This window comes from Mya arenaria, chromosome 7 (assembly GCF_026914265.1).
Source record: "Mya arenaria isolate MELC-2E11 chromosome 7, ASM2691426v1".
In the NCBI taxonomy this organism is placed as follows: Eukaryota; Metazoa; Mollusca; class Bivalvia; order Myida; family Myidae; genus Mya; species Mya arenaria.
The window spans coordinates 15,878,529-15,889,837 of NC_069128.1; positions in this window are offsets into that span (position 1 = coordinate 15,878,529).

Below are 11,309 nucleotides of genomic sequence, written 5' to 3' on the forward strand. Positions count from 1 at the left end.
TGTGCTAGGACGACCGATCTTTTTCTGATATCAAGGTGATTTTATGGAAAGTGGTGGAAAATAAAGAATCTAAACTCGTTTTGTTGTTGTATTGGTTCTATTTTTCAATTAATATGCTTAAAGTGACACTCTTATGCAAAATCAATACAAATCATGTATAACAAACATAAGTTTTGAGTTTGGAAAATACTGATAACAAGATTTAAGCGTTTATTTAATGGCTGAAAACGCAAACATATTAAATGATTGGTGAGTGCTAAAAGATTTTCTGTGATCTACTATAGTCTCAAAAGGTAGCAATACCGTGTTTTCAGCACCTTTTTTCAAACTAAACTCGGTATCATTTATTAAAACCATTGTTGTCGACATTTATTCATCCTTTTTGGTATATCAAAACATTCATATTAATTGTGGTAAATTTTATTTGTGAGTAAGAGTGCATCTTTAAAAAGGGCGTGATTTGGACAGAAATGGTTGTCAATGAATTAGGCTCGATTGGACAATCATTTTTTAAAAAGAACAGATGGGTTTTTAGGTCGCTTGGACATGAAAGTTTTCATAAGCTAATGGTGCCACTTGCCTAAGATACATGTGCAATCAACGTCTTCATCTAGAACATCTTCATATAGGCAACATTGTTGCCACTTGTCTAAGATAAATGTGCAATTAACGTCTTCATCTAGGCAAGATAAATGTGCAATCAACGTCTTCATCTAGGCAACATTGTTGCCACTTGCCTAAGATAAATGAGCAATCAACGTCTTCATCGGGGCAACATTGTTGCCTCTTGCTTAAGATAAATGTGCAATCAACGTGTTCATATAGGCAATATTTTTGCCTCTTGCTTAAGATAAATGTGCAATCAACGTGTTCATATAGGCAATATTTTTGCCACTTGCCTAAGATAAATGTGCAATCAACATTTTCATATAGGCAACATTTTTGCCACTTGCCTAAGATAATTGTGCAATCAACGTCTTCATCTAGGCAACATTTTTGCCACTTGCATAAGATAATTGTGCAATCAACGTCTTCATCTAGGCAACATTGTTGCCTCTTGCTTAAGATAAATGTGCAATCAACGTGTTCATATAGGCAATATTTTTGCCACTTGCCTAAGATAAATGTGCAATCAACGTGTTCATATAGGCAACATTTTTGCCACTTGCCTAAGATAATTGTGCAATCAACGTCTTCATCTAGGCAACATTTTTGCCACTTGCCTAAGATAAATGTGCAATCAACGTCTTCATCTAGGCAACATTGTTGCCACTTGCCTAAGATAAATGAGCAATCAACGTCTTCATCGGGTCAACATTTTTGCCACTTGCCTAAGATAAATGTGCAATCAACGTCTTCATCGGGTCAAAAATTTTGCCACTTGCCTAAGATAAATGTGCAATCAACGTCTTCATCTAGGCAACATTGTTGCCACTTGCCTAAGATAAATGTGCAATCAACGTCTTTTTCTATGCAACATTGTTGCCACTTGCCTAAGATAAATGTGCAATCAACGTCTTTTTCTATGCAACCTTGTTGCCACTTGCCTAAAATAAATGTGCAATCAACGTCTTTATCTAGGCAACATTGTTGCCACTTGCCTAAGATAAATGTGCAATCAACGTCTTTATCTAGGCAACCTTGTTGCCACTTGCCTAAAATAAATGTGCAATCATCGTCCTCATCTAGGCAACATTGTTGCCACTTGGCTAAGACAAATGTGCAATCATCGTGTTCATCTAGGCAACATTGTTGCCACTTGCCTAAGACAAATGTGCAATAAACGTGTTCATCTAGGCAACCTTGTTGCCACTTGCCTAAGATAAATGTGCAATAAACGTCTTCATCTAGGCAACCTTGTTGCCACTTGCCTAAGATAAATGTGCAATAAACGTCTTCATATAGGCAACATTGTTGCCACTTGCCTAAGATAAATGTGCAAAAAACGTCTTCATCTAGGCAACCTTGTTGCCACTTGCCTAAGATAAATGTGCAATCATCGTCTTCATCTAGGCAACATTGTTGCCATTTGCCTAAGATAAATGTGCAATCATCGTCTTCATCTATGAAACCTTGTTGCCACTTGCCAAAAATAAATGTACAATCATCGTGTTCATCTAGGCAACATTGTTGCCACTTGCATAAGATAAATGTGCAATCATCGTGTTCATCCAGGCAACCTTGTTGCCACTTGCATAAGATAAATGTGCAATCATCGTCTTCATCCATGCAACATTGTTGCCACTTGCCTAAGATAAATGTGCAATCATCGTCTTCATCTAGGCAACATTGTTGCCACTTGCCTAAGATAAATGTGCAATAAACGTCTTCATCAGATAAATGTACAATCATCGTCTTCATTTAGGCAACCTTGTTGCCACTTGGCTAAGATAAATATGCAATCAACGTGTTCATCTAGGCAACATTGTTGCCACTTGCCTAAGATAAATGTGCAATCATCGTCTTCATCTAGGCAACATTGCTGCCACTTGCCTAAGATACATGTGCAATCATCGTCTTCATCTAGGCAACATTGTTGCCACTTGCCTAAGATAAATGTGCAATCATCGTCTTCATCTAGGCAACATTGTTGCCACTTGCCTTAGATACATGTGCAATAAACGTCTTCATCAGATAAATGTGCAATCATCGTCTTCATTTAGGCAACCTTGTTGCCACTTGGCTAAGATAAATATGCAATCAACGTGTTCATCTAGGCAACATTGATGCCACTTGGCTAAGATAAATGTGCAATCAACGTTTTCATCTAGGCAACATTGTTGTCACTTGCCTAAGATAAATGTGCAATCATCGTCTTCATCTAGGCAACATTGTTGTCACTTGCCTAAGATAAATGTGCAATCAACGTCTTCATCTAGGCAACATTGTTGCCACTTGCCTAAGATAAATGTGCAATCAACGTCTTCATCTAGGCAACATTGTTGCCACTTGCCTAAGATAAATGAGCAATCAACGTGTTCATCAAGGCAACATTGTTGCCACCTGCCTAAGATAAATGTGCAATAAACGTCTTCATCTAGGCAACCTTGTTGCCACTTGCCTAAGATAAATGTGCAATCAACGTGTTCATCTATGCAACCTTGTTGCCATTTACCTAAGATAAATGTGCAATGAACGTCTTCATCTAGGCAACCTTGTTGCCACTTGCCTAAGATAAATGTGCAATCAACGTCTTCATCTAGGCAACATTGTTGCCATTAACCTAAGATAAATGTGCAATCAACGTCTTTATCTAGGCAACATTGTTGCCACTTGCCTAAGATAAATGTGCAATCAACGTCTTCATCTAGGCAACATTGTTGCCACTTGCCTAAGATAAATGTGCAATCAACGTCTTCATCTAGGCAACATTGTTGCCACTTGCCTAAGATAAATGAGCAATCAACGTCTTCATCGGGTCAACATTTTTGCCACTTGCCTAAGATAAATGTGCAATCAACGTCTTCATCGGGTCAAAAATTTTGCCACTTGCCTAAGATAAATGTGCAATCAACGTCTTCATCTAGGCAACATTGTTGCCACTTGCCTAAGTTAATGTGCAATCAACGTCTTCATCTAGGCAATATTGTTGCCAGTTGCCTAAGTTAATGTGCAATCAACGTCTTCATCTAGGCAATATTTTAACCAGTTGCTTAAGACGAATAGTCTCGAAAAGTCTTCACCTTAACAGCGCTAATTTACTATTATCAAAGAAAGTTAGGGAAACAGTAAACATTGCCAAAGAAAAAAGCCAGGCTGTCGTCATCTACCGAACATTTTCGAAACTTTCTAAAAATAAATAGGCAAACGAAGACGTCATCAACACAGCTGAACAGTAATTCATATTAAAGTGACACTAGCATCTAAAATCAGTACATACACATGTATAACAAACATACATTTTGAGTGATAAACCTTTAACGTCTTACTAAATAATGCATTTATTGAAATACTAATATTGTAACCGTTTATTTAATTGCTGAAAACGTACAAATATAAATGACTGGTGGGTTCTTAAAGATTTACAGTGATCACTTATCATCTCATAAGGAAGAGATCATCTCTGCACCTTTCTTTCAAATTAAACATGGTATCCTCCATATAAAGAATCATTAAAACCAATATGTATTCATTATTTTCGGTAAATTAAAAAATTGAATTGATTGTGGAACATCTTATTTGGGAGTAAGAGAGGGGGACAATTTTACATCATTGCCAAAGCATCATATGTAGTATTAAATTTCTTTGATATGAAATGTATTTTATGTCCGGTAATGATGAGCTATTCTGTGAGCATGGAATTTGAATTAAGATATCCTTAGAATAACATGAAGGTGTCTTAAAACCTTTTAAGAGTATCTTAATAAGAAATATTTAAAGATTGGCCTGTCTGTCTATCTGGCTTTCTAACATTTGTATTTAATGTGTTACAATATTAGTGCGTTTTTCTGACCAATTTGGGCCGGTATCAGCCAAAGTTTTTCCCAAATGTAACTGAATTGAAATCCCATCATTTGTCCTAAAAAGAAATTACACCGAAACCATGTTTGCATTGAATTATTCTTTAAAAAACAAATCTAATCACATGCTTTTATATTTTCTGTCTATTTTATATTTATTCATTTCTTGGTAAATTTGAAATTCCCGATTTTAGTCAAAAGACGCGTTTTCGTCGACTTGACACCGGCCCCATCCCTAATATGGAGGAAATCACCGTTAAGTTTCAAGTAATGCTAAACAGGGCATCTTATTATTTGGAAACGTTTAATAGTCAAGCAAATGCAAAGGGGAATAATTGTGATTCTGAAATATCATTGGCTTTATGGAGTAGCTGCCTTTGTCAAAATGTTTTTTTTTATATTTAACACTGAATAGTAATGGTCGAGATTGACAAACGTCCTACAATTCACTACAACCAATGAGATATATTACTGATCTAATGTTATCAAAATTTCAACTAAAATGATCCAACAAGTCATTAATTAGATTTAAGTAAAATGGTTATTCAGATGTCCGTATACTTACAGCATTGGCTAGTAAGGAGACTATGCGCCAACACTAAGCTAGTTATTATACAAAAGTTCAGTAGAGGAAAAAACAAACAAACTGTTATTACATAATTTGCAATACTTACAAATAAAAACCGACAGAAATCATAACTCTTCTCCATTGTCTTCTGAGAAGGAACACGTTTGTTTACATATATGTTTTAGCAAATTGAAGACATTTAATGTGTATTCGTCATCGGCACCCCGGCGCATTCATAACATATATGATATATAAATTATGAATATGTTGGGTGCCGAGGATGTGTCTTATTTAATTGAGGTTGATTTATTGGTTTTCGTTAGTGGTAATTGTTAATTGTTTACGAAGTAAAAGTATTAAAATCCAGTTTGACTTTCACATGTTTGACACATAATGATATCATAACACTGGAATATCTCCACTTAGGAACTGGGCCTTGCCCATTCTAGCCAAGGAACAAAGTCGTAGCCAGGGGCAAATCCATGATTCGACGTTAAAGGGGGCGTAACTTGAGCCCTTCCCTCGGAACCGAAATATATTTGGTTTAAGTGTTGATATGGGAGGGCGAGGTTGGGAGTAATCAGCAAGAAAAAAATCTTATTCCAAATGGTGCGTTTTGGGCGTATTATATTACCTTCTTCTCCCCCCCCCCCCCCCCCCCCGGATCCGCTAGCGATATATTCATTTATTCTTGAATCTGTATAGTAATGTCGATTCTATTTTTATTTATTTTTTACTTTATGGGGGTTTGACAGCGCCTATTGGTTGCATTTTGGCTTGGAACCGCCGTGGTGATATTCAAGTGCTTTGAAATGACTTACAGACATGCTACCATAAAAGTGACTTCAAATTCCGGATACATTCAAATAAAAACTTTTATAATCAGTGTCGGATAAAAAGGTAAGATACACGGATATCCAGATGAGATGGAGTTGCTATTTTTAAAGATAGGTCATGATTCTTTAACGTATCGAGTTTTTATAAATCATTGATCTAAAAACTAGAAATAACATGTTGTACAGATGACTTGTTTCCTTGCTTTAGATATTAAATAATGTGTATAAAATATTTTAATAACATTAGCATCTCTTATGTCACTGTAAATTCATTTTATATAGATGCTTACTATGCTTCTTATAACTCTTTAGTCTTATTTTATTTTCATTTTATCCAATACATATGTTCAATACTGTGTGTTGAACATATATCGATCATGAATGTTGTATATATATATATATATTGTATGTTTAGTGCTATAGTCTCCTATAACTCATGTAATGAGTGGCAATACTTCTTTTTTTTAAAAAGCTATATCTATAATGTTGTTTTAATGTGTATTGATGAGACTCAAATAAACTATTGAAACTTGATACGGCCGATACAACTGTCATGTGTATCACTGGAGTACTGAGTACTCCAAATTTTCCAGTACTACCATTTTAATGCCGAGCGACAAACTCACTAATGATTCCAATTGTTTTGCATGATGTGGCGGGGATTGCACCTACACACTTAAAACTCTATAGGGAAGTTTGTCAGCGTGTGGCATTGTGCATCAGCACTTTGTGCTCTATAGGGAAGTTTGTCAGCGTGTGGCATTGTGCATCAGCACTTTGTGCTCTATAGGGAAGTTTGTCAGCGTGTGGCATTGTGCATCAGCACTTGGTGCTCTATAGGGAAGTTTGTCAGCGTGTGGCATTGTGCATCAGCACTTGGTGCTCTATAGGGAAGTTTGTCAGCGTGTGGCATTGTGCATCAGCACTTGGTGCTCTATAGGGAAGTTTGTCAGCGTGTGGCATTGTGCATCAGCACTTTGTGCTCTATAGGGAAGTTTGTCAGCGTGTGGCATTGTGCATCAGCACTTGGTGCTCTATAGGGAAGTTTGTCAGCGTGTGGCATTGTGCATCAGCACTTGGTGCTCTATAGGGAAGTTTGTCAGCGTGTGGCATTGTGCATCAGCACTTGGTGCTCTATAGGGAAGTTTGTCAGCGTGTGGCATTGTGCATCAGCACTTTGTGCTCTATAGGGAAGTTTGTCAGCGTGTGGCATTGTGCATCAGCACTTTGTGCTCTATAGGGAAGTTTGTCAGCGTGTGGCATTGTGCATCAGCACTTGGTGTAACATTTGAGTTTGACTAAAAAAATCGTTTTTTCTTACTCACCGGATAAGCATTTCCGATGAAATTTGGTTTACTTAGAAATAACATTTGGCATAAAGGGGTAACGCGCCATAAGGTTTTTTTTCAATAGATCTCAAATATATTTAATTGAAGAAGACATTATGACGTAGAAAAAAGCTTTTTTTAAACTCAACAGGAATATATTTCATTGTTTGGTCCAAAAAGATGTTTCAAAGGCATTTTTGATGACGTATGGATATGTATTGTCCAATGTATGTAATGTGCCGGTTTCATCATTAATTGTTATTTAAGCAATGAGACACTTTTAATTTCATCGTTTTATTTTTCATGATTGATCATTTCATAAACAAGTTAAATGCAAATAACATTTCAAAAATAAACTTGTAATAAGAAGTTGTCTAAAACATTTTCACACAAATTCATATTCATACTGTTAAAAAACATAATATAATTATCATAATAAATCATCCAAAATATTTTGACACAAATTCATATTCATACTGTTGAAAAACATAATATAATTATCATAATAAATCATCCAAAACATTTTGCACAAATGTATAATCATATTGCTAAAAGACAAAGACATTGTTATAATACTAAATTGACTTAAACATTTTTACACAAATGCATGTTCATATGTTAAAAGACCTAATATAGTTCATTGTCTAAAACATTTTCACACAGATGCATATTTATATTATACAAAGACATAATATAGCTATGTTAATACATATTTACTTCTTTTAAGAGTTTTTATAAATTTGTATTAACAATCTGTATGCAAATTAGAAGAAACCATTTTTCATTTATCAAAATCCATTATTAGTATGTATTTTGGCTAATTAAAATAAGCGACTTAAGCCTGTTAAGCTTATGAAGTTTCGAGAAATTAGGGCCAGATCATTTAGAACATTTAACACAAATGCAGTTTTATATTGATAAAAAGACATAATATAGTTAATATAACAAATCAACTGCAACATTTTGACACAAATGAATATTCATCTAGTTAAAAGACATGTCCGTAAAATACAAACAGAATTTCTTCAAAGCTGATACATTTCTCTTCCGTACCATTTCAAATTTATTGGAATTTCAAAGAGAAGCATTGGAGAAACTGATAAGCATAAACAATATGAATTTGCAACATGAGCTTACAGACGTGGTCGACTGGCCGAGGAAAAACTGAGATAAAACCCTGTTTTTTGGGGAAAACTCAGAAACCTCTGCCCGTGTATGTATAGAATACAGTTCATTTCACATGATTCATGTATACGCGAGATATCGAGCTGTCCATGTGTATGTTCTATCGTTGTGTTCTTTGTAGAAAGGTAAAAACGCTGTGATGGCATCCTTTTTCTTCCCTGAAAATAAATAAAAATAAGTTTGAACACAATCATCATCATCATCATCATCATCATCATCATCATCATCATCATCACCTCACTACCACCAACACCAACAGCATTGTCATCGTCATCAACATCACATAAGATCTTTATTTATGGTACATTCTCATTATCAGAGTTCTACACACAACGCTCACCTAACTGGTTCAGTCCTGCATAAAGCCTTGGGGACATCAATGCGGTGGATAACTCCGGAAACGCTCGGGAGCAGGAGAGGTGAGGGTCGGAGACGCAGCTGTTGGACATTTTCTGCAAAAAACATTACACGACTATTACTCATGTTCAATAACATATTCCTGCTAACATTAGGGAAACTAAAAGAACAACTCATCATCATTATCATCATCATCAACAATCATCATCATCATCATCACTGCAATTAACAACAACAACAACACCAACAGCATTGTCGTCGTCGTTAACATCACATAAGATCTTTATTTCTGGTACATTCTCGTTATCAGAGTTCTATGAATACACAACGCTCACCTTACTGATCCTGCAGTCCTGCCATAAAGCCATTGGGACATCAATGAGATGGAAAACTCCTGATACGCTCGGGAGCCGGGAGGGGTAGGGGTCGGAGAAGCGGCTGTCGGGCACTTTCTGCAAAAATTATAATACGACTATCACTCATGTTAAATATTAAATTCCTGCTTACATTTTTAAAAACTAAAGTACAACTCATTCATCATCAGCAGCAGCAGCATTATCAACAACAACATCACCAACACCATTTCATCGTCGTTAACATCACATAAGATCTATATTTCTGGTACATTGTCATTATCAGAGGTTTATACACAACGCTCACCTAACTAATCCTGCAGTCCTGCTATAAAGCCATTGGGACATCAATGAGATAGAAAACTCCGGAAACGCTCGGGAGCCGGGTGGGGTGGGTGTCGGAGACGCGGCTGTCGGGCACTCTCTGCAAAAAATAATACGTCTATCACTCATGTTTAATATCATATTCCTGATACCATAAGGGAAACTAAAAGTACAACACATCCATCATCATCACCACCAGCAACACCAACATCATTGTCATCGTCGTCAACATGACATAAGATCTTCTTTTTTTGGTGCATTCTCATTATTAGAGTTTTTTACACAACGCTCACCTTACTGATCCAGTCCTGCCATAAGCCATTGGAACATCAATGAGATGGAAAACTTCGGAAACGCTCGGGAGCCGGGAGGGGGCCATGGTCGGAGAAGCGGGAGTTGGGCACTTTCTGCAAAAATATAATACGACTATTACTTATGTTTAATATCATATTCCTGCTAACATTTTTAAAACAAAAAGTACAATACTTTCATCATCATCACCACCAATAACAACACCAACATCATTGTCTTAGTCGTCAACATCACATAATATCTTTATTTCTGGTAAATTCTCATTATCAGAGTTTTATACATAACGCTCACCGTGCTGATCCAGTCCTGTCAATAAGCCATTGGAACATCAATGAAATGGAAAACTCCGGAAACGCTCGGGGACCGGGAGGGGGTGGGGGTCGGAGACGCGGCTGTCGGGCACTTTCTGCAAAAATATAATACGCCTATCATTCATGTTAAATTTCCAGCTATCATTAGTAATACTGAAAATACAACAAGCAGCTAGTATCCCTCGTTATAATAAAACATAATCATAAGAAACCCCACTAGCTTATATCATCATTAAAAGTTTTACCATCCACTCAAATGTCCATCCATTCTATTCCATGTCTTGTTGTCTCATTGCTATTTAAATCCAAATAAGGGGTAAAATTCACACCATGGCCGCTCACGGATTGAGCATCACTTCATGTGGCAGGGGGCATTTCTTCCGGTTTGGTGGAAGGACACTTCCGGTAGCGTTGACACTGAAATTATAGAGCCCAAATATGTACTTTTATTTCACTACAGCACATAAGTTAAATATCATAGTTAAAAAATGTCACGCATCATAATGATTATGGTATTAAACATGAAGGGTCCCATATATTAATATCAAAATTACCCGTTTTATCCATCACATAGTTTTAAGAACCTCATAATAGTTTGTATTTAATATAAGACGCGGGTGAACAAAACATTGATACCCCTTGAGTTGCACTATACATTATTATGAGCTGTTCCCTGTTGGTTTATACATGAAATAACAGGGAGATACTGTATCTATAACTAAAATGTGAAAAACTGTTTGGATTCAAACAATTACAAATGCATAGTAGTAAAAACGTTGTTTTTTTGCTATTTTACCGACGGCAGCTGGCGCGAAAAGGAAGTTTCTTAATGCAGCAAGGGGCACCACTTCCGGTTGCGCGAATGGACACTCCTGGTAGCGTGGGCTCTGCAAGAAAGGACCGTTTAATGTACATTTCAAAATACAGTTAATGTTAATATAGAAGGAAAACAAAAAAAATTGTTCAACAGATAAATAAATAAGATCATAAACGAACATTTACCCCCCGAAACAAATCTTTATTCATTAAACAAATATATGTTAAATAAAATAAAACCGTTATTTGCAATATTTTTCATATTATTGTATAAGAACATAAAAAAAAGTTTTTGCCACCCGAGTTTCGGTTAAAGAAGTCTTTAGATAAGTGAAAATAATTACGACGCTGGCTCGAAGAAAGCAAGTTTGGTGTAGGAGATGCGTCAATTGGTCGAGAGAAGGTTGTTGATGGAACATCACTTTAGATCGAAACGGGCATCACTTCCGATGGGAGAGG